Source organism: Vombatus ursinus, unplaced genomic scaffold (genome assembly GCF_900497805.2).
Source record: "Vombatus ursinus unplaced genomic scaffold, bare-nosed wombat genome assembly UNPS02014798.1, whole genome shotgun sequence".
Lineage (NCBI taxonomy): Eukaryota > Metazoa > Chordata > Mammalia > Diprotodontia > Vombatidae > Vombatus > Vombatus ursinus.
This window is the reverse complement of record NW_020954576.1, coordinates 83,334,749-83,361,401: the sequence shown is the minus strand read 5'-3', so window position 1 is coordinate 83,361,401 and position 26,653 is coordinate 83,334,749. Positions and strand designations below refer to the sequence as shown.

At 36.4% G+C, this 26,653-nt stretch overlaps 1 protein-coding gene and 1 pseudogene across 4 annotated transcripts in view; one reads left to right on the top strand and one right to left on the bottom strand.

Moving 5' to 3' along the window:
• LOC114050151 (protein dispatched homolog 1) overlaps window positions 1-26,653 on the top strand; it is a 234,920-nt gene that overhangs the window by 66,649 nt on the left and 141,618 nt on the right. The window lies entirely within an intron of this gene.
• LOC114050152 lies at window positions 606-881 on the bottom strand (annotated as a pseudogene).

Genomic DNA, 26,653 nt, shown 5'->3' with positions numbered 1-26,653 from the left:
ATAAAGAAAAAAAGTAAAAAAAAAAAAAAGGAAGACTGGAAAGGAAAGGCTATGTTATGAAGAGCTTTGAATGCCAAACAAACATGTATATGACCTTGGAGGCAATAGGGAGCTACTGTAGTTTTTTGAGTTAGGAAGGTGACTTGATTGTATCTGCAATTTAGGAAAATCGTGTTGGGGGCTGAATGGAGAACAGTTTGGGTTGGGGAAAGACTTGAGGAGGACAATGGATGGTCAAAGTTGAGCCAAAGCAGTTTGTCAGCAAAATGAGAGTCAAGGCCCAGAGCAACAGTTGATCAGCTGGAGGTGATCTGCTTCATTCAATTGATTGATTGGGAGGCTTCTTCTGGTTGATTGGGAGGCTTCTATCTTCTGGATAGCTTCATCAGTGCCATCTCTTCACCATCTCTTCTCTTCTCTGTTTCTTACTTCCTCTCACACCAGCTCCATTCTCATATTCAATCATTTGCCAAGTCCTGTTGTTTCTATGTTTCTTTTTTTTCTTACATACTTTTTTTTATTGTCAAAAGAACCAAGAAACACAATTTTGAAATATTCTCCATAAGAGGTGAAGATGAGGAATGTAGGTGAACCACCCAACTTGGTTAGGTCCTCGGCTTCTTCTGATTCTCCGTAACAAGCTTGTCAGCTGAGTACATTTCGCTAATGTGGGTCTGTTGCTGAATTATTTCTAGGTTTCTTTTGGCTTTATTCACTAGCATTTGTATTTGTACAAAATCCTTTACATTCTTATTTTTTCCGAAGGCTTCTCTTAACCTCCTGATGGCATAAGTTCTGTAATTGTAGGAGGTGAACTTGCCATGCTCTCTGCACATCACCTGGTAGTGATCTAACACTTGTGCCCTACTGGAGGCTGCCATTTTGGGAGGGCTATTTCTACATTTCCACTTTCATAGTGTTTCTCTTATATGTCCCCTTATCTCCCCTGACACTGCTACCACCACCCAGGCCCTCATCACCTCATCCCTGGACTATTGCAAAAGCCTTCTAGTTGGTCTCCCTACCTCAAGTCTCTCCTCTCTCTAATCCACCCTCCACTCAGCTGTCAAATTAATTTTCCTAAAGCTTGGATCTGACTTCCTATTCAGTAAACTCCAGGGACTCCCTATTATCTCCAGAATTCAATATAAAATCCTCTGTCTGGCTTTTAAAGCCTTTCATAACTGAATCCCTTTCTACTTTTCCAATCTTCTTATACCTTATTCCCCTTCATGTACTCTGAGATCTGGTGACACTGGTGTCCTTTTTTGCTTGCATATGACATTCCATCTCCAGACTCCAAACATTTTCCGTAGCTGTTGCTTACGCCTGAGATGCTCTCGCTTCTCACTATTTAGCACAGGGTTTGACATGTAGATGCCTGACAAATAAATGCTTGTTGATTGACTGACAGTGATTCAGCAGTCACATCCCCCAGTTCTTTCAGGACCAGGAGATGTGGTTGATATGGGCCGGTTGACTCAAGGGTAGCTAGGAGATCTCTTACAATTTTCTTACTTATTTTGCCTATCAACCTTCTTTTAGCTCTTTTTGTTCTGTTATTTCCAGGACAAAGGTGATCTCTTTTGTAGAGAAAACAGAAGTAAACTAAGACCTGAGCTGCTCTGCCTTCTCTCTTTTGTCATTTATCATCAGCACATCCACTCTGAGCAGGGATGGTTTGTTTTTTTTTTGGATCCTCCTCTCTGCCTCAATATGACTTAAAAACATGTCAGATCGTATTTGTGGTCAGACTTTTTCAGCAGCCTCAGCTCAATAAGGAATTTAATACTTTTCCACGTTCTTATATTTGTCCTCTTACTTAACCTTGCTTTTCCGTACTACTCTCTTTTTTTTTTTTAAACATCTAAGTTGCTTGGTGAGTTCCCTGTGGATCCCATCTTATTTTTCCTTGTCAGAATAGTTTACCTTTGCATCTTCAGCCTCCGATTTTTAAGAGTTTCTTATCTCTACTGGACCAACTTTCCCTGTGGAATTTTGGTCTATGGAATCTTATTTGTCTTTCCCTATAACTGTTTGAAATCTGATCTCTTAATATCTAGATTCCATGTCAGACAATTCTAGCTCTTTCTTTTTCTGTTACGAACTCTAGGAGGGAGTATTTACTTCCTTCCAAAGTTCTCATAATTTCCATTCCAGCATCCAGTTTTTTTTGGCTAGGCAGTGGGGTTAAGTGACTTGCCCAGGGTCACGCAGCTTGTAAGTGTCAAGTGTCTGAGGTCGGATTTGAACTCAGGTCTTCCTGACTCCAAGGCTGGAGCTCTATCTACTGCATCATCTAGCTGCCCCCAGTTTTTCCCTCTTAGTGAGAATCATGTACAGGATAAAATTTTCCCTTATTTGTTCCTTTGCCTTTTGAAGGATGGAACTTTTCTTGAGGCCAATCCAGAATTTATTAACTGCTGTGCTTTCACAAAAGATTTCCAGCAGATTTCTGGATAATTGAAATACTCCATCACTAGTATTGTAACATGCCTTTGTGCCAGACTTGTGATCTTTTTCCTGAAATTCTCCTCTCGTTAACCTCTTCTTCTCTAGGTGTGTTCTTGATATCCTCACATAAGTTTTCTGTTGGCGGACTTCTCAATGAATTGGGGGCTTTTGACCCCTGGGGCCATAATCATCATTAGAGGAATATTGATGTTTAAAAAGATGGACCTTTTTTCCAGGAATGATTTGAGGTCATTATAAGCACTGTACAATTTTCCAAAGGTAATCCAGCCTGCTCCTTCTCTCTTCAATTATTATCTATCTGTAGTTGCTTTCTAAGATACTGGTACACTGCCCCAATTAATTTTGCACTGAGCTGTGTCATGGTCTAGAAAGGTGTCTAGCTATGATAATAGAAAGATAAAGTTTCCTTTTCTTCCTTTAGTGACTAGTGACCCCTCTCCTTTCTTCCCCACTGGAGTCTAGTCCAAGGGTTCTCAATATTGTGTCATGGAACTGTTTGGCAGTCTGGTAAAGTCTATGGACTCCTCAGAATAATATTTTTCAGATAATTAAAGGAAATAATAAATTTCAGTTAGAAGTTAACTAAAATAATGACATTTTTTCCCCATCCAAATTCATGAACCCCTTGAATCTGTTTGTGGACAAGTTAAGAACCTCTGGTCTAGACAAAAAGGCATTCTTCACGTATGGATAGTTAGGCTGAAATCTTGAGTGATTATGAATCTCGTTTAAGAGACTTGGAGCTTGGTGTTCTGGAGCTTGGTCCAATCAGCACAATTCCATTCATAAATACGAGCATCTAGAAGAACTCATTGTCTACGGGAAATTATTTTTCCTTTTGTAGTCTGAACTGAATATCCTCAGTGACAGTGACAAACAACTTTGGTTGGCATACTTCTCTCTATTTTATGCCTTGCCTGATATTTATAATCAGAAAACAAAATTATCTTTCTTGTTATAGCATTCTATGAATCTTATAAGCTTTTGAGCAATGCATGGGTGATATTTTGTTGGAGAAAGTCTTTAAGGGAGTATTTCACTCCATTCTGTGAGATGCTCTTTTATAATCTGCAAATAAGCACAATGGCATCTTATATTCTCTACACTAGTTATGTGACTATTAAGATACGGTCTGATGTAGAATTTTTTTTGGGGGGGCGGGGAACTGGACCAGAGGTTTCATCAATATAAAGAGTTCCTGGTGAAGAACTTCACCTATCAATGAATATCTTTACCTTTTCTGTAACTAGTTTTAGAGAGTTGTGAATGGACACTGAGAGATTAAAAGACTTGTCCAGGATCATACAGTCAGCATGGGTCGAAAGTGAGACTTGGATCCAGGTCCTTTTTTACTCCCTAGGCATCTACTTGTTAACTTTCTTGTTGCCCTGACCAGAGACCATGCCTTCAAGGAATTTCCTTTTAGACATCCCCCCCATACAACACTACCTCCACCCCCATCTTTTCTAATTGATGAGTGCTCCTATGCTTTCCCTGTCAGGCCAGGCTAGCTTCATCTGTATTCTCAGCCATCTTCTTGCCAGCTGCCTTGTCTCCTTATTGCCCTTCTTCCTGATTTCTGGTTCTGGAACTATAATTGAATCAGTGTTGCCATTGCTATTAGAGTGTATCAATCTACTCTCCTATGGCTTTACTCACTATTCCTGTTACTTTTTGATCCAAAATACCCCTCCCTGACCACCACTCAACTATTTCCTCTTTTCAGAATGTAAGTTCCTTGAGAGCAGGAACCATCTTCACTATTATATTTGTATTTCCATGCTTAGTAGAGTGCATGGTGCATAGTAGGTGAATAATAAATTCTTTTTCATTCATTAATTCATTCTAACTCCAAGGTCAGCTCTCTATCCACTGTATTTTGCTATTTCTTCTGGTGTAGAATATATTTGGGGGCAACTAGATGGTACAGTGGATAGAGCAGTGGTCTTGGAACCAAGAAGGCTCATCTTCTTGTGTTCAAATCCAGCCTCAGACACTTATTAGTTGTATGGTCCTGAACAAGTCACTTAAACCTAGTTTGCTTCAATTCTTCATTTTTAAGATGAGCCGGAGAAGGAAACGGTAAACCATTCCAGTATCTTTGCCAAGAAAACCCCAGATGGGATCACAGAAAGTCTGAAATGACTGTATAGCAACAGAATATATTTGCAAAACACCTGTTCCCTTTTCATACCTTTAACAAATAAGTTCTTGATATGTATATAGCTTATTCTCAAAAAGATTGTGTAATGCATATGGGTCAGTGGTTACTCATATTTTCTCTATTTCATTTTCTTGGAAAGTAATGATGATAATGATAGTATTGATGTAATGGAGTAATGATAGTAATGATGTCTTACTTTTTCCCAAGTATTTGGCATCCACCCCGCTTTCATACAGCTTAAGAATTGATCCCTTGAAATGATCACTTCTATATCTGTGTATACTTGGTCTAATTCATCTTTTCTTTCCATCTTTGTTTTTACTTGGTACCATTTCTACTTCTTCATATATATTAGTATTCAAATGTAGTTGCTCTAATATCATTGATAGAGAAAAATGTTTGTTAAAGAAATATTTTCATTTTTTATCTGTTCATTTTCTTCCTTTCTGCCTCATTCTTGAATCCTCTTCAGATGACCTGACATATGAGTCTTTTGCCAAGCTTTTTGTAAACTTATTTTTCTTTAACTTTCTTGATGTTTTATGAGACAACTCCTGATCGTAATCATCTACCATTTCTCCTCTATAAGATTTTACAAATGAGTTTATATTTTAAATCTGTTGCTCTTGGCTGATATTTTTCTAAACTTGGTGAGAAAGTTAAGTGTTTGCTGGCTGAAATAATTTCAAGTTTTTTTTGGTCTCTTGGTTGTGTCAGCAAGTCAATGAGCATTTGCTAAGTTCCTGCTATGTGCCAGGCACTGTGCTAAGATGTTGACTAACTTATATCAGTAAACTTCTTAGAAAGTGGTAGGAGTCAAACAAAAGGAATAGGAAGTTCTGAAAGGAAGAAATCCAAGTTATTGGCAACCATGAAACCATGAAAAAATACTGTCACTAATAATTAGAAAGTTGCAACTTAAAACAACCCAGATTCTGTCTCATACCCATAAAACTGCCAATGATGACAAAAAACAAAAATGACAAATGTGGGAGAGACTGTGGAAAAACAGGCACATCAATGCAGCCAGGGGCACAGTGGCTAGAGCACTGAGCTTGGAAGCAGGGAGACCTGAATTCAAACCTGACCTCAGATAATGAGTTGTGTGAGTCTCAGCAATCACTTAATGTTTATTTGCTTCAGTTTTCTCAACTGTGAAATAGACACCTGTGAAATAATAGCACCTACCTTGCAGAGTTATTGCAAGGATCTAATGAGATATTATTTGTAAACTGCTTGGCATAGTGCCTGACATAGTAGCTGCTACATAAAAGCTATTATTATAATAATAATTGTTATTATTATTAATTCATTGTTGGTGGAATTGTGAGTAGCTATAGTCATTCTAGAAAGGAATTTCGAATTATGTTCTCAAAGCCATTGAACTGTGTGTATACCCTTTGACCTGCCCCCTCATACTCCAAAGAGATTAAAGAAAGAAGAAAAGGACCCATATGTATAAAATAATTAAATCAATTCTTTTCATAGTAGTGAAACACTAGAAATTAAAAAGGGTTCCCACCTATTTGAAAAAGGCGAAACAAATTATGATATCTGATTGTAATAGAATATTATTATACTAGAAAAATGATGAGACAGACAGTTTCCCAGAAACCTGGACAGAACCGCGTGGACTGCTGCCAAATGAAGTGAGAGCCGAACCAGAAAAAATCATTTATTTAACAGTCATCTTATAAAGAAAAACCATTTTGAGAGATTTTAGAACTCTGTTCAATCCAAAGACAAACCAGAATTCCACAGGAGCAAAGTAAGCATGTTGCCCATTTCCTGACAGAGATGACGGACTCAAAATATAGAATAAGATTTGTATTTTTGGACTTGGACAATGAGAGAATATTCTTCACTTGACTATTCATATTTGTTGTAAAGTTTTTTTATTGGGGGGTGGGGAAGTTATTGTTTAAATGGGAGGAAAGGTAGGGAGAGAGAATAAATGTTTGTTAAAACATTTAAAAAAAAAAAGGAAATGGTGGTAGTCTATTCTTATGTATCTATTCCCCCTCCCCTTTTTTTAGTGTCAACAACTTGTTTAAATAATGTGGATGCTGTGTCTTCTTGTTTTTATTCTTTCTTCTAATTTGATGCTGACTTTGAACTTTCCTTTGACAAATTGGGGGTCTGATTATACAGATTACTGTTTTGGAAAGGGACTCAGAGTAAGAACTGATAAATAGAAGTGCGTATAGAATGACTTGACACACAGACACACACACACACACACACACCTATTTGTGTCTAATAGTAGCCATCTCTAGGGTGGGGAAGGAGGGAAGAAAAAAAGGAAAAAAAGAAAAAGAAATTTACATGATAATTTTACTATATATTTAGAAGGAATAGCAAGTTGTATATAATAGATTTGCAGTTTCAAGTGCTATCATCTTTTTTACTATACTATGTTATGGAAATGCTTGTTTTATTCTATAAATTAAAAATAAAATAAAGTTAAAAGAAGGAAAGTGACTCCCACATCAGTCACTAGTCATTTTCTGCCTGTTAATATATAATCAATTTCATTTTGAAATTGTGCTCACCGTGTGTAATACCTCCCAACGCCTTTCTTGAAGAAAATATTCATAATACGTGAGTTGGAGGATTCTGAATAATATATAAGACTTTGGCAACTCTTTTCTTCTGAATGATGCTCTCAGTGTATTTTTGATGCCCTTCCAAATGCCCACTTCTGTATCAAAGCCTCCAAATATTAAATATTAAAGCATACGCTGAGTTCATTTGTATAAATTTAGTTCTTACAAAATTTCTCTTCCTCTTTCCTTTGCAACAGATATTGGTGCATTAACTGCAGTTATTTTTATTGCAATCTAGGTGATATGTTTAAAGTGTTTAAAAATGTTTAAAATGTAGATATACACACATAAAATTCAGATCTTTTTTTTTTCATCTTTAATGCAGAAGCTGAGTTTATCTTCAGGGACATAACAGAAGAGTTTCATCAATATAACTCGTTTTTTTTTTTTTTGTTGTTGTTGTTGAATGCCCTGTTACAGTAGGTAAGCATTAGAGAATTTCCAAAGGATGAGTCAGAATGGTCAAGAGCCTTGAGTCCATGCCATCTGAAGGTTAGTTGAAGGACCTGGAGGTACTTATCCTGGAAAAGGGCTAAGGAGGAATATGATAACTCTCTTCATGTATTTGAAAGACTTTCATGTGGAAGTATTAGATGTGCTCTTTTTAATCCCCAAAGGCAAAGCTAGGAGCAATGGGTAGAATATGCAAAGACGCATATTTGCATTGATGTCTGAAAAAAAAACCAAACCTATCAATTAGAGCTATCCAGAAGTGGAATGGGATCTTTCATAAGGTAGTAAATCCCCCTCATTAGAAGTCTTCAAGGAAAAGTCAGATGATCACTTATAAAATATGTTGTGGGGCTTCCTATTTGTGCATACGTTGAACTGAGGTCCTCTCCTACTATGCAATTCTTTGATTCTGTGCAATACTATGCAATTTTTTCATTCTTTAGAACAGGTAAGAAGCATGTCATGCCCACATGGAGACTTTTAGTCCTTGGTTAAATGGATCATCTCGTGGTGTCTGCTGTGTCTAAATCTGTTTGCATAAAAATGAAGATTTAAAGACTAGTTACTTGAATCGTTTTCTGAATCTTTCATCAGAGGTATAATGGCAAATATTTAATATCTGGCTCTCTGGAAAAAGTAAACATATATACTACATGCTTTTACATTTAATCTGTATTATTAATATTTTCTCCATCAATTTCTCAAGTCTAGACAACAAAACAATAAATCAAGCCCTAATTTGTAAGGTTTGTTGATTTCTGAGGTATGAATGCTGACAATGAAATTTTAACAATTGGGAGCTGGTACTAACTAGCTCTAGCATATTCCTGCTTGTAACAGTTACCTGAAAGTTTAGCACCATGTCCTAATAAACCAAATTGTAGTATTTTTAAAAGCATCCTTTATTTTCTTGACATACGGACTATCTTGGAAAGTCATACCTATTTGGTTGCCATACTTCTTGTTCATCCTCCATTTTCCTACTTTAAACAAAGGCATTTTCTTGACAGGAAAAGACCCTGGTAGTTGTACCAAGGTGTTAATTCCTCCCTAACAAATCTACTTTGGAGAATTAGGATTGTCTAGGCTGTTGGTGGGCCTATGGTTTGCCTAAGGCAATACTAGTTAGTTTTCATCTATGCATACCAACTTGGATTAGCAATTTAGAACAGTTGACCACCATAATTAGGGGACTTACCCAGGGTCACTTTGCTAGTTAGTAGTTGAATCGGGATCACAACCCATGTCTTGTGCTTCTTCCATTAAACCAGGATTTTCTGTTGTTCACCAAGGTTTGGATGAGGCAAAGCAAACTCCTTATCACTATGCAAGAAAATTGCTCTTAAGTATAAGTGCTACTGATATGGAATCTTTTCCATATTTAAATGAAATACATAGACTTAACAACTATCAACAAAATCAAGATGCCCTCAGCATTTCAAAGAATCACAGAAATTGAACAGTGGAAGGGACTTCAGCTGTCATCTGGTCCAACCCATATCTGAAAGGAATCCTTACTATGACTAAATAGCAAATGCTTGTCTAGGCTCTGCTTTAAGATTTCCAGTGACAGAAACCTACCATCTCTTGAGACAGCCCTTTCTATTTTTGGAGAACTTTAATTGTTCACTTTTTTATTGATATTAAACTATATGGGTTTCTTCATAGTGTCTACTCATTGCTCCTAGTTCTGTCCTTTCAAACCATAGAAGTCTGATCTCCCTTCCTCATGTTCTTATTGCTCAGTCATTTCAGTCGTGTCCAACTCTTCATCACCCTATTTGGAGTTTTCTTGGCAAAAATACTGGAGTAGTTTGCCATTTCCTTCTCCAGCTCATTTTATATATGAGGAAACTGAGGCAAATTGGGTTAAGTGCCTTGCCCAGGGTCACACAGCTAGTAAGTGTCTGAGGCCAGATTTGAACTTAGGAAGATGAGTCTTCCTGACTCTAGGCCAGTGTTCTGTCCACTGAGCCACCTAGCTGCCCTTATGCCCCTTTCTCGTGACAACCCTTGCTTGAAGGGTACATATTATATAACTTCCTTACATGATATGTGTTTAACCATGTAGACTATGACGTCTAATTCATATTAACAGCTCAAACATCATTTTGGTTCTGTGTTCTCTTAGCTTTCAGTTTATGTATATAAGTCCTCAGGTTCTCTGACTTAATACTGGTAAATCGGTTTGAATTTTTAGAAACGCAAATTAATGCATTTAAAAACTAACCAAGCATCTGGTTTTTATATGGTTCACACCTGTGATATGATGATTTCAGCCATTCAATCATGGAGCAACACCATGTCAAGAGTGCATGGCTTTGAAGCAGACATTCTTCTACACTTTCCTGCTTGACAACCATGTGAAAAATCCCAATTACTGGAAATCTGAGAAGGATGCAGTTACTTATGAACACAGGACACTGAAAAAAAAGACTTCCTAAATCAAAACCATGCTGGGATGCAATAGACCAAATCTGTATACCATAAACCTTTCAAGATCAATGTAACTACAAAAAATTTATCCATGGTTAGAAAAGGCAGCTTAAACAAAACTGTATTGTTAAAAATAACTAAAGTGAAACAGCTGGCAACCAATGCAACAAATGTGGACCATGACTGGAAACTATTCAACTGAAAATGCCTAGATGCATGTTCAGAGCCATAGTCCGTTGACTCATATGTTATGTTTCTGTGTACACGTTTGATATTTAAATACATACAAAATACTTTAACAATTAAATAGATGAATATCATTGTGTTTATTTTTAAAAAGATCTATCAGTACCTTTTTTAAGGCAAACCTCATTTTATTGTGGTTTGCTTTATTACTCTCTACAGATATTTTGGGGTTTTTTGTTTGTTTTTGTTTTTACAGATTGAAGGTTTATGGCAACCCTGCATCATGCAAGTCTATTGGTGCCATTTTTCGAACAGCATCTGCTCACACCATGTGTCTGTGTCACATTTTGGTAATTCTCACAATATTTCACACTTTTTCATTGTTATTATATTTTTATTGTGATCTGTGATCAGTGATCTTTAATATTATCATTGTAATTGCTTTGGGATGCCATGAACCGTGCCCATATAAGATGGAGAACTTAATTAATAAATGTTGTGTATTGTGACTGCTCCACTGACCAGCCATTCCCCCCTCCTCTCTCCTTCTCTTTGGACCTCACTATTCCCTGAGACACAATAATATTACATAAGATTTGTTGATAAAGCAGCAGCAGGGTAAAATGCTATCAAATAGCATCGTATGCTACAGAGGAATTGTTGGTGAAAGGAAGAGTCAATTGATGCAACAAATTTCATTGTTGTCCTATTTTAAGAAATTGCCACAGCCACACCAACCTTCAGCAACCACCCCGCTGATCAGTCAACAGCCATCAACATTAAGGAAAGTCCCTCCCCTAGCAAAAAAGATGATGACTCACTGAAGGGTCAGAGGATAGCATTTTTTTTTAAGCAATAAAGTATTTTTTTGGTTGAGGTATGTACATTTTTTAGACATAATAGACTACAGTATAGAGTAAATAAAACTTTTATATACACTGGCAAACCAAAAACTTTGTGACTTGCTTTATTATGATATTTACTTTATTGTGGTGTTCTGGAATTGAACCCACAATATCTCTTGAGGTATGCCTTTACTGTTACACCGTGTTTGCTGATACATACTCTGCAACCCTGAAAGCCCGTAGAACCCCCCACCTCCAATTTAAGAAAGAGGAAAATAAATAAAATTGATTAATATAGCAACTCTGACATCATATGAACCTTTTGCGTCTCCACCTTTACACTTAGAAGGTAGTATGTTTCATCATGTTTTCTAGGACAAAGATTGAGCATTGTATTTAATCTGAGTTTAACTACTTAAATTTTTTAATGAAATATTAACATTGAACAGAAATACAACCAACTAAATTTGCATTAAATATAACTATTTACATTTCAGTTAGTTAACTTCAGCATATGACATATCATACTTTTTTATCCTTTTCCTTTAAGTCGTTTTCAGGATTCTGTGTACATTGTAATGAACTTTTCTTTACCCCTCCTCTCCCATCCAATCAGTTGTCAAATCTTTATGATTTTGCTGTTATAACAACTCTTGAATCTATCCCCTTTTCCCTCTGACATTGGTACTACTCTAGTCTAGGCTCTCATCACCTCAGCCTGGACTATTGCAGTAGCCTGCTGGGTGGTCTTTGCCTTATGTATCTTCTCACATGGTCAAAATTTAATGTCTTTTCTTCTATGTTTTGATGGAATTTTGTAGAATGGTTGAACCAATCCATTGGCTTTGTATGCCCTTCTTGCCCCTAACTTGACTAGTTCCATTTCTTGGTAATTTTTGCCAATATGCTTGGCATGAAGTGATACCTCAGAGCTATTTCAATTTTGATTTCTCCTAGTAGTGATTTGGTAGTATTTTATATGGTTGTTGATTTTTTTGCATTTATTCTTTTGAAAACTGTTCAAATTCTTTGACTATTTATCTACTTGAGAATGATCCTTAATTTTATATATTTTTTTGTAATTTTCTTGGATATTTTAGCTGTCAGACTTTTGCCAGAGATATTTAATGCAAATATTTTCCCTCTGTTCAGTAGTTTCTCTTCTTATCCCAGTTGTGTTGATTTTGTTAGTATGAAAGCCTTTTCATTTTATATAACCAAATTGTTTATTTTGTCATTTGTCTTCTACCCATTGGTTGATTACCAATTTTTGCCCAATCAATGTTTGGAAAGATATCTTCTTCTGTTCTAATATTTTTATGACTTAACCATTTATATTTATTCTATTTGGAGCTAATTGTGGCATATAGTGTATGATACTGGTCTGTTTTCTACCAAACTGCTTTCCATTTTTCTCAGCAGTTCTCATTTAATAGGAAGTCACCTAGTAATATCTGTTCTTGTGTTTACTGAACTCTAGGCTACTGTGTTTAATTGCTTCTTGATGTTGCCTTATCCAGTTTGTTCTACCGGTCTTTTCTATTTTTTTTTTAATGCAGTACCAAATAGTTTTAATCATTACTACTTTAATTTGGGATCTGGTAATATAGACTCCCTTAAGTCTTTTCTTTTTACATAATTTCCTCTGAGAACCTGTACTTTTCATTCTTTCAAATACATTTTATTATTTTGTCTTCTTGAAAGTAACTTCATCACCATAACAAACTTGCAAGGAAAAGTCTCTAGCAATTTGTAAAGAGAATCATAATTATATTAGGGGTTTTGGGGTAGGAATTGAAAAACAAGGAGGTTGGTTAGAGTATAGTAGTGGTCCAGTAAATAGAATGTATTACAGCATCTTCAATGTCATAAACTTTTGCAGGGCAGAGATACTATAAGAGGCACAGGGATGGGTTCCAAGATGTCGGAAAAGAAGGGTTATGTGTTCAATGATCCTATGTTCTGAATTTTCCAAGACATTCTAATTTCAAGAGAAAAAATGTGCTTTCCTTTGTCAGACCATATGATGTGATTTTTCTTTCTTTTTTTTTTCTGTTTAACATGTGTTTTTAAAACTTTGGGTTACAAATTTTCTCCCTTCCTCCCTCCCCACCCACCCTCATTGAAAAGGCAAGCATCTTGATGCAGGTTATAGATGTGTAGTCATGTAAAACACTTCCATAGTAGTCCTGCTATGAAAAACTAAGTATATTTCCCTTCATCCTATCCTACCCCCCATTTATTCTGTTTTCTCTTTTGACCCTGTCCCTCCTCCTAAGTGTTTGTTTTTGATTATCCTCTCCCCTAATCTGCCCTCCCCTCTATCGACCCCCTGCTCTCTTGTCCCCTTCCCCCCTTATTTTCCTGTAGGGTAAGATAGATTTCCATACCCCATTGTGTATGTTATTCCCTCCTTAACCCAAATCCTATGAGAATAAGATTCACTCATTCCCTCTCACCTTCCCCCATTTCCTCTCTACTATAAAAGTCTTTTCTTGTCTGTTTCATGTAAGATAATTTACCCCATTCTACTTCTCCCTTTTTCCTTCTCCCAATATAATCCTCTCTCACCCCTTAATTTTATTTTCCAGATATCACCCCTTCATCTTCAACTCACCCTGTGTCCTCTATCTATTTACCTATACATACATATAATTTTTTTCCCTCCCACTACCCTAATACTGACAAAGGACTCATGAGTTACAAATATCATCTTTCCCTGCAGGAATGTAAACAGGTCAACCTTAATAAGTCTCTTATGATTTCTCTTTCCTGTGTACTTCTTCCATGTTTCACTTGAGTCTTGTATTTGAAGGTCAAATTTTCTATTCATCTCTGATCTTTTCCACAGGAATGCTTGAAAGTCCCTTGTTTCATTGAATTGCCATTTTTTACCCTGAAGGATTATACTCAGTTTTGCTGGGTTGGTGATTCGAGATTGTAGTCCTAACTCCTTTGCCCTCTGGAATATCATACTCCATGCTCTCCAGACCCTTAATGTAGAAGCTGCTAAATCTTGTGTTATCCTGATTGTGTTTCCACAATACTTGAATTGTTTCCTTCTGGCTGCTTGCAATATTTTCTCCTTGACCTGGGGATTCTGGAATTTGGCTACAATATTCCTAGGAGTTTTCCTTTGGGGATCTCTTTCAGGAGGTGATCAGTGGATTCTTTCCATTTCTATTTTGCCCTCTGGTTCTAAAATATCATTTCTTGATCATTTCTTGAAAGATTATGTCTAAGCTCTTTTTTTGATCATGGCTTTCAGATAGTCCAATAATTTTTAAATTCTCTCTCCTGGATCTATTTTCCAGGTCAGTTGTTTTTCCAATGAGATATTTCACATTGTTTTCTAATTTTTTATTCTTTTGGATTTGTTTTACAGTGTCTTGATTTCTCATCAAGTCACTAGCTTCCAATTGCTCTGTTCTAATTTTTAAGGAAGTATTTTCTTCAGTAAGCTTTTGGACTTCCTTTTCCATTTGGCCAATTTTGCTTTTTAGGGCATTCTTCTCTTCATTGGCTTTTTAGACTTCTTTTGCCATTTGGGTTAAGCTATTTTTTAAGGTGTTATTTTCTTCAGTATTTTTTTGGGTCTCCTTTAGCAAGCTGTTGACTTGTTTTTCATGATTTTCTTACATCACTCTCAGTTTTTCCTCTACTTCTCTTACTTGCTTCTCAAAATCCCTTTTGAGCTCTTCCAAGGCCTGGGACTGATTCATATTTTTCTTGGAGGCTTTGGATGTAGGAGCTTTGGCTTTGTTGTCTTCTTCTGGTTGTATGTGTTGATCTTCTTTGTCACCAAAGTAAGATAATATAGTCTGACTCTTTTTGCGCTGCTTACTCATGATCCCAGCCAATTATTTGAGTTTTAAACTCTTTGTTAAGGTAAAAGTGTGCTTCCAATGTGAAGAGTGTACTGTCCCAAGCTTTGAGGGTTAGTACAGCTGTTTTCAGAGGTACTTCTAGGGACCTGTAAATTTTCAGTTCTCCCAAGGTGGTATGAAAAAGGGTGAGATGTTTCCTTTTCACCACCACAACAAGCTCCTCCTCAGCCCAGGACCGCCCCTCAGAACTGTGACCCAGATCCAAGCACCGGTAAAGCAAGAGATTCCTGCCTCAGCCCTGGCAAAGATATCCCTGCAATCCCCCTCTGATCAGCCACTCAATTCCTCCTCAGTCTGTGGGCCAGAAGCTCAGGAAAAAGCTGCGGCTCTGGGCCACGCTTGAGACTAGAGGCTGAGACCTCGCTGCTCTCTCACTGCAGTCACGGACTTTTCCCCACTGACCTTCTAAGTTGTCTTTGGTGTTCAGGGGTTGAGAAGTCTGGAAACCACCACAGCTTCGCAGTCCTCTGAGGCCTGTTCCAGGGTCGGTGCAGCCTATGCGCCATGTCGAACTGCGCTCCTCTCCCCTCCCGGCATGATATACCTTTCTGATCAACCATCCAGGCTGTCTTTGGCTGGAAATTTGTTGCACTCTGTCTTTTTGTGTGTTCTGCTGCTTTAGAATTTTAGAGACATTTTTTTAGATATTTGGAGGGCTTTGGGAGAGAGCTCAAGACAGTCACTGCTTTCCCTCCGCCATCTTGGCCCGCCTCCAGAAATGTCCTTTCTCATTGCCTTTCCAGATTCCCCTTGAAATTGTATGTATTTTGCATATAGTTTTTGTGCATGGGTGCTTGAGTGCATGCATGTGTGTGTGCACACGTGTGTGTATTTTGCCTGCCTGTTGCTTTTTTTGTTGATTGATTGAAATTCTTTTTGACCTTCTGGCTCATATGCCATCTTCATGAATCTTTCCTTGATTCTCTTAACCAAAAGCGATCTTTCTTTCTTTAGAACCTCTTACAGAACTTTGTTTTGTATTTTTCATTCTACTTTATGTAATATTTTTATGTAAAAATATATCTTCTACTAGATTGTAAACTGACCATGTTCTTGTGTCTTCATTATCTTAGTATTCTCCTTGGCACCCACCATGGTATCTGGGACATGGTGATCATTCAAGAAATATGTGTTGAATTTTTAACACTTGCTACTCAAATCTCTTGAGGAGAGACCCATTCTACACCTTCCCTCTGTGGGCCTTCTGAGCCATGAATTCATTTAGTGGGGTTTATAAATACAATTATCCCTTCCACATCATGACTCTCCCCATCATGGTTTAGATATATAGTGGGTTGGCATAAGAAATTAAATTTTGGGGGGAGTTTTTGGAAACCCTAGACACCACATGAAGGCCAGTGACAACACAGAAAATGTTTAGAAACTCAGAAATGCATAAAATATATGTATTGTCTAATATCAGCATATTTTATCTTTTAATACCGTAATAATTCAGACTTCGCTAGTACGAAGAGAGGGCCAAAAATTTTTATGTGAATTTTCCAGATCATGGTGGGTCACTATGTCCCCTAACCCCCATGATGTGGAAGGGATAACTGTGCTTGAATACTTCTAGGAAAATCTGGGTGTGAAGGAGAAAAATGGGAGGTCCACTCAGCTGCTTAGGCAAAATAGTAAAGACTTAGAAAAAAAGCCTCTCTAGAGGAATAGTAATGAAGATGCCCTTGGTCACCCTCACTGAGGCTTCTTGTAGCCACTTTTCCCTGGCCCCTCCTCCATCCTTCATCCTCTCTATTATTACTTGTTCTTATTTGGACAGGCAGGAAGTAGGGAAAATGTGATATTTTAGTTGGGTTAAAGAGTTCTTTAATGACCATGGAAGTGAATAAGATGATTAAAAAGTATAATTCCTATTTGAAAATATAGATATAGATTTGCAAAATGATCTTATCTTGTGCATGTTAATATACCTGAGTTATAGCTCACTGGAAAATTTTGTTAAAATTACCATTCATTTTTAAAAATAGTCATAGGGCGGCCCTGGATTCAGGAGAACCTGAGTTCAAATCCAGCCCTAGACACATAACACTTACTAGCTGTGTGATCCTGGGCAAGTCACTTAACTGCATTGCTTAACCCGCCTTCCCCCCAAATAGTCATAGGGGTTTTGCACGTTTCTGGTACCAGTATTGTCTTCAGTGTCACCTCTTATATACTGTTACTTAAAAAAAAATTGGTAGACTTTTCAAAGGACCTCATTTCATTGGATCCTTTTACACACAAGTTTCAAATAGGTTTTGCTTATGGGTTCCTTTGAATATTGTCCTATTTTCTCTTTTCATCCTGTGTTCCATAGCCTTTTTTGAAGTTTTTGTTTCCTTGCTATGTTATTCTTTCTCTATCTGTCTGCTATTAATCTGTTCCTGGTCTCGGGCTTCTTGTAAAAGTCCTAGTCATATTCTGATTCTCTGCAAGTGATATATTTTTCCTTATAATTGAGACATTCATCAGTACTTGAGGATGGTTTTGAGCCATCATCTGTTTCCCAGCAACTTAGTGATTTCCATAAATACCATTTCCACTGACTGAGATGTGGATGCTAGTATGTTGATTTCTGCTTACTTCAATAGAATTAAAGTGGATTTTAGCTTGTTCTTTAGCTTGTAGTTATGTGCTTAATCCATTAATCACACAAGCTTCTCCAGATATTTTTTAAATTGTATTAATAAGCCAGCAACGAATTGATAAAACATTCATTTACTGTTGCTGTTACTAACCCATAAGTTTTTTAGCTAGGTTACCACAAGGGGGAAAGAAGGTTCAGCATGTACCACTGCTCATAGTGTCCTCTGCTATTGGAATAATTGAGGAAAGCAGCGGTGATTTTGAGACAATATTGGGAAGTCTGGAATGGCAGTGGCCTTTGGGTAGCACGTTAGTAGAGACTGGCCTGTATGATGCTCTTGGAATAATTTATGGGGGACTTGCTAGCTTTTTGTCTTTTAACTCTGGGCTAATATTTTAAATATACTTTGTGTGTATATGCATATGTGTGTATGCATATGGGTATAAATACATGTATATATACATATTATACACATGTATATGTAAATAGTTTGCCATCATTTGGGGATTTGCAGAGACTGCAGTAATTTTTATAAACATTTTCCCCTCCCCCCCATTTTCTTGGTTTTACATATGTAACTCATTAATGCTCAAGTTATGTTCATAGACCTCTGTTTCAATGGAAAAATATACTGCAGTGTTTTTTAAATGTTGTAAAGCAGGCATTTGGAAAGGGATATGGTATACTTCAATGGTCAATGAAGATCAAGCTGAACTTGATTTAGAAAGGCATGTATTTTATCTAATAATGAGTCTTATTCTTTGAAATATCTTGAAATAATGACTATGAAATAATCAGAGTAATCAGAATCAAAGTACTTTTTAAGTACAGTACTCTAAATCTGATAATGTGAAGAGTTTTCTGATTTTCGTAGGTACTTAGATGCCTTAATGTAATAAAATTTAAAGAGATGATTAACATATTTCTGGAATGTAAAATGTATCCTTTTTAAAAGCAACATGACTTCATTTTTGAAAAATATTTTTTGATTTTGAGTGATGGAATGAGAATACTATTCCCTAATAATAACGGGTGAAAGCTATATAACACTTGTGACTAGAATGAACATTTCCCATCTAATAAGAATGGAATTTTTCTCCACCTATGTGATTGAAGCAAGTTGATCATTCTCTAATTTCAAAAAGGAATGTAGCAGCTTACAATAGGAAACCTAAACTAACAGAACAGAATATTTTGAAAAAATGGATACTGAGGGAAAAGGACCTTTTGTTAAAAATGTATCTTAACTTTAGGGGGAGAGTATTTTTAGCTCAGTCACTGTCATTTATTTTTGAGACTGTTCAAGTGAATGAAAACTTTATTACTACTTGCCCGCCTTTATTGAATCTCATACAAATGTTTGGTCATAGAAGCCTCTACTTTACTATGGATCTGCATAGATATATACCACTTTCAGTGGGTCATTGCTTAATTTTTAAATGGCAGAGACCCAGCCAAAAAATTCCTCCCCTGAGATTCCTTCCAGCTCAGATGAGACTAAATAGTTACAGGCTGTGTTACTGTCATTCATTACCAATCCAGGTATGGCTACTTACTGCTTTTAATTTTCTTTTTCTGAACTTAAAAGCGGTGTTTGTTTTTCCCCCCCGAGAGGCAAATGATAATATGTCTGAAATTCCGGAAACTCAAGGCAATGCGCCTCTTTGACATTGATACAACTGAGCTTTGTGTTGAGTCAAATTAAGAATTATAGATTTAGAGTTGGAAGGGACCTTAGCAATTATCTACTCCAACCCTTGCATTTACAGTTGTGGAAATCAAGGCCAATAGAGGTGCAGTGACATACTCTAGGGCTCACATGTAGTGGATAGCAGAACTAGGAATTGGACCCAGATCCTTTTATTAGAGGTATCTGAAGATCTTGAATGAGAGCCACATTGTAGAGGCAACTGAATAGGATGGTGGACAGAGCACTGGATTTGGAATCAGGAAGACTAGTAGGTGACTGGGGCAAGTCATGTAACCTCTTTCAAACACAATCTCATCATCTGTAAATTGGGGATAATAATAATAATGACGATGACTTCACAAGGTAAGACAATATATATGAAGCACTTTGCAAACATTAAAGCATTATGTAAATGTTAGCTATTATTATTACCATAGATTATTACAGAAAACTGGGATTATTTTCAGGGTCTTTCCCTAATATTTGGATGTTATCAGGGGACAACTAGTTAAATATTCCTTGATAACCACTGTCAGAGACAGACAGACTGTTTAGTTGGATGGTACCAGTTTAGCCTCATATGGTAACTCTATGTTAAAGATTTTTTTTTTTTGCTACCTGTAGAAGAAACCAAAATATAATCTCACATTTATTGTCCTTCAAGAAAATTAACCTTTTATGCCCAAAGTTCTTTTACTGGGCTTTTCATAGTTTGGAAATTAACTACTAAATTCTTAACTGTTCTTCAGTTCTCTTTGCCCCTTTTTGTCCTTTTTTTTTTTTAAACAACTACATTCAAAAGTAATTCTAAAAGTGATATTTATTCTTTCTTTTCATTGCTCTATTTTGCTGCCTTTGACCACTTTGGACCTCCCCTGTCCCCTTTTACTAGTCTATTTCTAATTGTAGGTAACTTGTTTTTTTGTGGTAATTGTTACCACCAAACATTTGATCAGCCTTTGAAAAGGCTATTTGTCTGATTGGCTCATGGAGTGAGATTTCCTTTTATTCCTTTCATTTAATGGGTGGAAATCATTAGCATATGTTTATGACTCCAGGATCTGCTTTTTTCCTCTCATTTTACATCTGTGCCACTTCTCTATCTTAACCATCATCACCTTCTGCTATTTCAACACATCAAGCCCAGTACATGTGAGCTCATTTTAAAACAATTGTTCCTAAACTATTTTTATTCATCATATGCTATCCTTCCTACCCCACTTTGAAGAGTAATTACTTATTTGGCACGTAGAATCACCAAAGTGACTTAGAAAAAATATTTAATAATCTTCATATTAGTAACATGATTACAATATGGATCATATTTCATTTCAAAGAAAATATCCGTGTAACCAAAATGTATTTCTCAATTTCAGATGATGGTTCACTTATTTTAAACAGTATTTCATGTGGTAAATTTCTAGTATACTGGGAAAATTAACTATATTCCCTTGTAGTTAGTTATTGAGGAAATATATATATTTTCTCATGAGGTATTTTTGATTAAATTAAGAGGTATAAATTTATTAAAGAGGGATAAAACAGTTACCACTATTTGAAAGGCAAAACATTATGAGAAGTATTAAAAATAAAAGTTATTTTTAACATAAAAGTTTCTTTGATTTTTGTATAAGTCAAACAAGGGTGAAGAGAAAACATTTTCAGTATTTCTAAATACTTAAACTTTAGTGATTTGATTGCTGTATAATATGTACTTCATCCAAATTTTCTTCCTCTCCTGTATCCTACTGTTCTGAAAGAAAGGATTTCCACTTCACTGCTGATGATCATTAAATCCTTTGAGCAGGAATTTTGGAAGGTAACTTATGAGGATATGTCTAGAAATTTCTGATAACCATAAATGGACTTCCCAATCATCTTATTAACTCTATGAATAACCTAGGGAAAATCAGTAGGGTTTCATTCACCTTTGACCTCAAAGGTTATAAATGTTATAATTTAGTATAGCTATTAGTAATAACAATACTTCTTGAAGTAGAATTTCAAAAACCCTAGGAAATGTGTTTTTTATTTTTTTCTGATGCAATTAAAACTAATAACTCCTCTGGTCTTATTTCCTTATTTCACTTCTAGAAACCTCTTTAAGATATAGATTTCTATTCCTTTTCTCCCATTGAAAATGTGATTAAATAGAGCGTATGCAGTGTGACTTCCAGTAGAGAATTCATTATGTATGTACTTAACTATTTGTAATGAGTCAGATTATTAAACAAGGGAGACTAGAAGGGGAGTGGTGAGAGTGAGGGTGCAGTTTTAGATTCATTAAGATTGATTTCTTAACAAAGACAGCTCAAAATTGATCATCTTTTACTTTTGAGAAAGTTTTCTTCCCATGTAACTTCTCAAATATTGTAGAGATGTTCCTTTTTTGTGTATTTTTTAAATTTTGTAAAAGAGAACTAAAAAGATTGAGTTTTCCAAAACTGAATAGTAGAAAGGTAGTGAAAGCACTTCAACCTAGAATACTTTCCATTTTAAAGAAACCAAATGGAAATTTTTTGTAAAGAACATTTCTTCTTAAGATTAAGGAAATTTGCCTGATGTACTTAGTGTTGAGACCAATTAGTACAGATGTTTAGCCAAAAGCCAGGAATACTTGCTTACAATGATATACTTTCTTAGTAATTATATCCTTGTTTAGTAAGTGGCTTTGCATTTGCTTTATAATCCCCCCCTTTTTTTTGATCCTCACATCATTAAAAAAATTTAGTACTTAACATAAAAAAGAAATTGTACCCAATATTAATTAAGCATTATTACTGTGCCCTTTTTCTAGCTAAACTCTTTAGCACAGGTTATAGATAGATATCCTTGAAAGAGTTGCAGGAATGTGTTTACTATTTTAGTCACATCTTTATACTATATTCTCTTGAATTCTTTAGTCTAATCTGCTTCATTGTAATCTGTTATTAATGCAGCACCTTGTTGGGGAACCCCACTAATCATAGGAGAAGTAAGTAGAAGACTGGCAAAAGTCATCAAGGCAAACACCAGGCCATCACAAGGTCATCAGGGTCTAGTATTTACCTCAGTAGGCATATGTCAACCTCTGCCTTCTCTCTACCCCTTTGTAAATAAAGGAAGAGAGTAGGAGGAGGAGAGCAGAGGAGATCGTGGGAACTCTATACTCCAGCTGAGCTCTCTCCTCTCCAGCTGTTGGTTTCTTGGCTGATCTGTTTCCTCTCATTTCCTCTCTGTACCCCTACCCCTACCATTCATTCTTCTGACATCCTTCCTTTATTTATAGAATGGACTTAGGATACAGAGTGATATATTAAAACCTCTTTTCTTATGTACAAATGTATGTGTGCAAATTAATTGGAACAAAGAAAACTAATTAACTGTATTGGCCTATATGGTACCCCTTAAAAAAAGCCAATATACTATATGCCCTTTTTATGCTGTATTATTTTTCATGATTTGTCCTTGAATTTACATAATTTCAATACATGTTCTGCAATTCTTCATCATGAAAACACAAGTTTATCACACTGAATATTAAGCATACCTTTGCTTACTGGGGCAGCAAAATAATGCAGTGGATAGAGTTCTAGGTGCCTGAATCAGGAAGACTCATCTTCCTGAGTTTATATCTGGCCTCAGACACTCACTAGCTTGTGTGATCCTGGGCAAGTCACTTAACTCTGTTTGCCTCAGTTTCCTCATCTGGAAAATGAGCTGGAGAAGGAAATGGCAAACCGCTCCAGTATCTTTGCCAAGAAAACCCCAATTAGGGTCACAAAGATCCAATATGGATGAATGACAACAACAAAAGTGGGTTCTGAGAACCAAGATTGATAAATTATTTTAATCTTTACAAATTGCTGCTTCCATTTTTGTGTTTTACTATAACCCTCTCCTTAATCTTCCTGATGTATAGTGCTTCAAGGTACTTCTTCCACATTTTGTTACTCTGTGGTCTCATTGATGTGAGTATTCTCTTCTACAATCCACTTTGGAATCTATTCATGAGCAGTCATCCTGTGCTTCTCTTGTCCATGCCCTCCCATAAATCCTCCATGTACGTCCACCCAAGATCCTAGGGGCCTTCTTCTGATTTACTTAACTTTGTGTGGATACCAGTACAGCACATGGGCTATCCATTGACTACCCCTCATCCTTGTTACATGATTGGTTATGTTTCTTTCTGATGCCAACCTTCTTTTGCACAGTCCTTGGTTGGTAATATGCTGCCACCTACTCATGCCATTACTTACTTCAATATTGCCTTTTGGGTGACCCTCAGGTTTAGTTCTTAGGAGATTAGTTCTGTGACTGGTAGCCATAAAGCATAACTAGATGGATATTGTTATTTAATCAGCTTGGTGGCAAAGTGAATAGAGCATTGGACCTGGAATCAGGAAGGCCTGAGTTCACATCTGGCCTCAGACACTTAACTAGCTATGTGACCCTCAGTAAGTCACTTAACCTCTGCCTGTCTCAGTCTCCTCATCTGTAAAATGGGGTTGATAATAGCATCTATCTCTCAGGGTAGTTGTGAAGATAAGATAATTGTAAAGTGATTTGTACTATGTAAATACTAGCTATTACTATTATTTAAAAGATGCCTTTTTGTTTCAGGGAAAAGCTACTGGTCATTAAAAGCCCTGCTCAATTTCCTAATGGCTTGTCAATCCAGTTTGTTTTCTTCTTATTCAGTTCTGATCTCTGTTCCTCGTGCATTCACAGGGTTCAAAGAACATGTGTGGATGGGCCAATTCTATGGGTTATCTATCCAGCTACGTACTATAGTCTGAACAATTAGCTTTTCCCCCTCCCACCTCAGCTACTTGGTTTTTCCTTCTTGGAAGGTAAGGCTGACCTCTTTTATTATATATCTCATTTGGAGGTTTTCCTATATCTAGTACATGATGTAATCGGTACAAACTCTTCTGCAAACAGAAACATCTGGAGGACCTTACTAGCTATATGGAATCCCTTTTCCCTTTGGACTTTGCATTGGATTTCTATGATAGAGATGAACACCTTTGGTGAAGGTGTATCTTTATTTTTTATGCCTTAATGGATTTAAATAATCAGATTAACTATCTCTATTGTTAAACATATCAAAGAATTATGTGATTTTTGGCATATGCATGGTAAACATTTGTTGGGGAAAAGCTATTAAGGTGGCATTTTGCTCTAGTCAGGTGATTTTCTTATAGTTAATAAATAATAAGCATAAGTGGAGTTTTCTATTCACTACACTTTCGGTCAATTGTGTGACTATAAAGATGAGACCTGCTATAGAATAACACTCGCAAAAGCCTACCTTTTTGTCTAATAATGTAATAAAGGATTCCTTCTGTGTTTGTGCAGATTATTCTCATTAAAAAAAAAATTGTAGAGTTGTATTCTGGACCTGGCTAGTCCCTGGGAGTTTATCTTTTATATTTGAATAAAATAAGAGACTCAACAGTTAACAACAACAACAAAAAAGATTTATTCAGTCATAGCAAGAAAAGGATATTCAACAAGGATATATGTTAAGGACACCTTGAGTTATTTTAGCTGAGTTGCCCATTGGTTTATTTTTTGCTAGCTAACTTGGGAGAGAATGCCTTGAATTTTCACTTCTTTTGTTCTCAAGTGACTAGGAGGTGATGTCTTTAGTCCCTTAAGTCAAGCAAAGCTCAAGGATGTTTTCTGTATTTTTTAAGGAAAAACTATCCTAATTTGCTTGAGGCCTGGAGTTAGGATACTACAACAAACTGGAAAAGCACACTTATAAGTTTTTGCCTTTTGACCATCTCTCAGTTACTTTTTTTTGTAACAAGTTCAGAGATTTTCTTCTAAGCCTTAGATATCTTAAACTCTTTCAAATACTTTAAGGATTTATTTCTCAATGCCTTCAAAATTGTGTCACTTCCAATACAAATCTTCTCTGTGTAAACTTGGTCCAGTATGGCTGTTCTTCCCACCTTTATTTTATTTACTGCTTTATTTCTACTTCCTCATGTACCATATTTGGGTCTATGATATTACTGGTGGCTCTTCTATCATTGATGAAGAAAATGGTTTGCTATATTGATCTTTGCAAATCTTTTCTGTTTTTATCCATTTGTTCTCTTTTCAGTCTTATCCTTGAGTACCTCAGATGATTATGCTTAGTGGAGTCTCTCACCAAACAAAAGTGGGTTCTGAGAACGAAGATTAATAAACTATTTTAATCTTTACAAATTGTTGCTTTCATTCTTATCTTTTACTATAACCCTCTTCTCAATCTTCCCGACATTTTTGTAGTGCTTCAAGGTACTTCTTCCACATTTTGTTACTCTGTGGTCTCATTGATGTGAGTATTCTCTTTTACAATGCAAGTTGGAATCTATTCATGAGTAGTCATCCTGTGCTGCTTTTGTCCATGCCTTCCCATAAATCCTCCATGTGGGTCCACCCAAGATGCTAGGGGCCTTCTATTCCTTTGTTTTCTATTCCTTTTGGAAATTTTGTGAAGTTCTATAATTTTCCATCACCCCCCACTCCATTAAGATTTTAAAAATGAGTTTATATTCTAAATCAATGTTGCCCTTTGTCACCATATGTTTCTGCTTGGCAAAGAGATTGAATATTTGCTGGGTGAGGTGATTTTTAGGCTCTTTTTCACCTCATTATGGCAATTGATTTATATTAAATTACTTAGGAAATGGTTACTTCTCCTGCAATGTCTAAGTAAATCTCCTTTTCTTAATTGTTGAATGAGCTAGGAGAATCTCATTTTATTCCAATATTGAACTTAAACTGCCAGGAGACTAGTCTGAGTCTAGTCCAGCTCAGACCACCAGGTCCCTTGAATTCTAGCCATCTTGCCATTAGCCTTGCTGTAATGCTACTTCTCCCAACCTGAAACAGGACCCATTAGACTAGACCTCCAGGAAATATGCTCCCAGTCCCTGGAGAAGTGAATTCATTCAAATTTGAGTTCTTACTATGGAAATTAGCTTTCTTCATTAATGATACAGTCAGTGCAAACTCATGTATCCTAATCAATGGCCCAACAATATGTTTCATATCTCATCTAGTTGACCACCCTGGCCATATTTCTGTCAGCCCTTTTGCCACCCTTCTCCTCTTCACCTTGGAATAGTACCTCTGAACCCAGACCTCCGGAAACTGTGTCCCGGCTCCTTGGTAAAGTTAATTTATTCAGCTTTGGAATTATTGCCTGGGGGTTAAATTCTGATTAGTAAGAAAGTGAGTAGAAAATTATGTAGTCCACTCTATCTAGCTGGCCCCTGACCTGTCCATGCTCCATATTCCGTGCAATTGCCCACTCTAGCTATCTTGCCATTAGGCTTGCCACAAA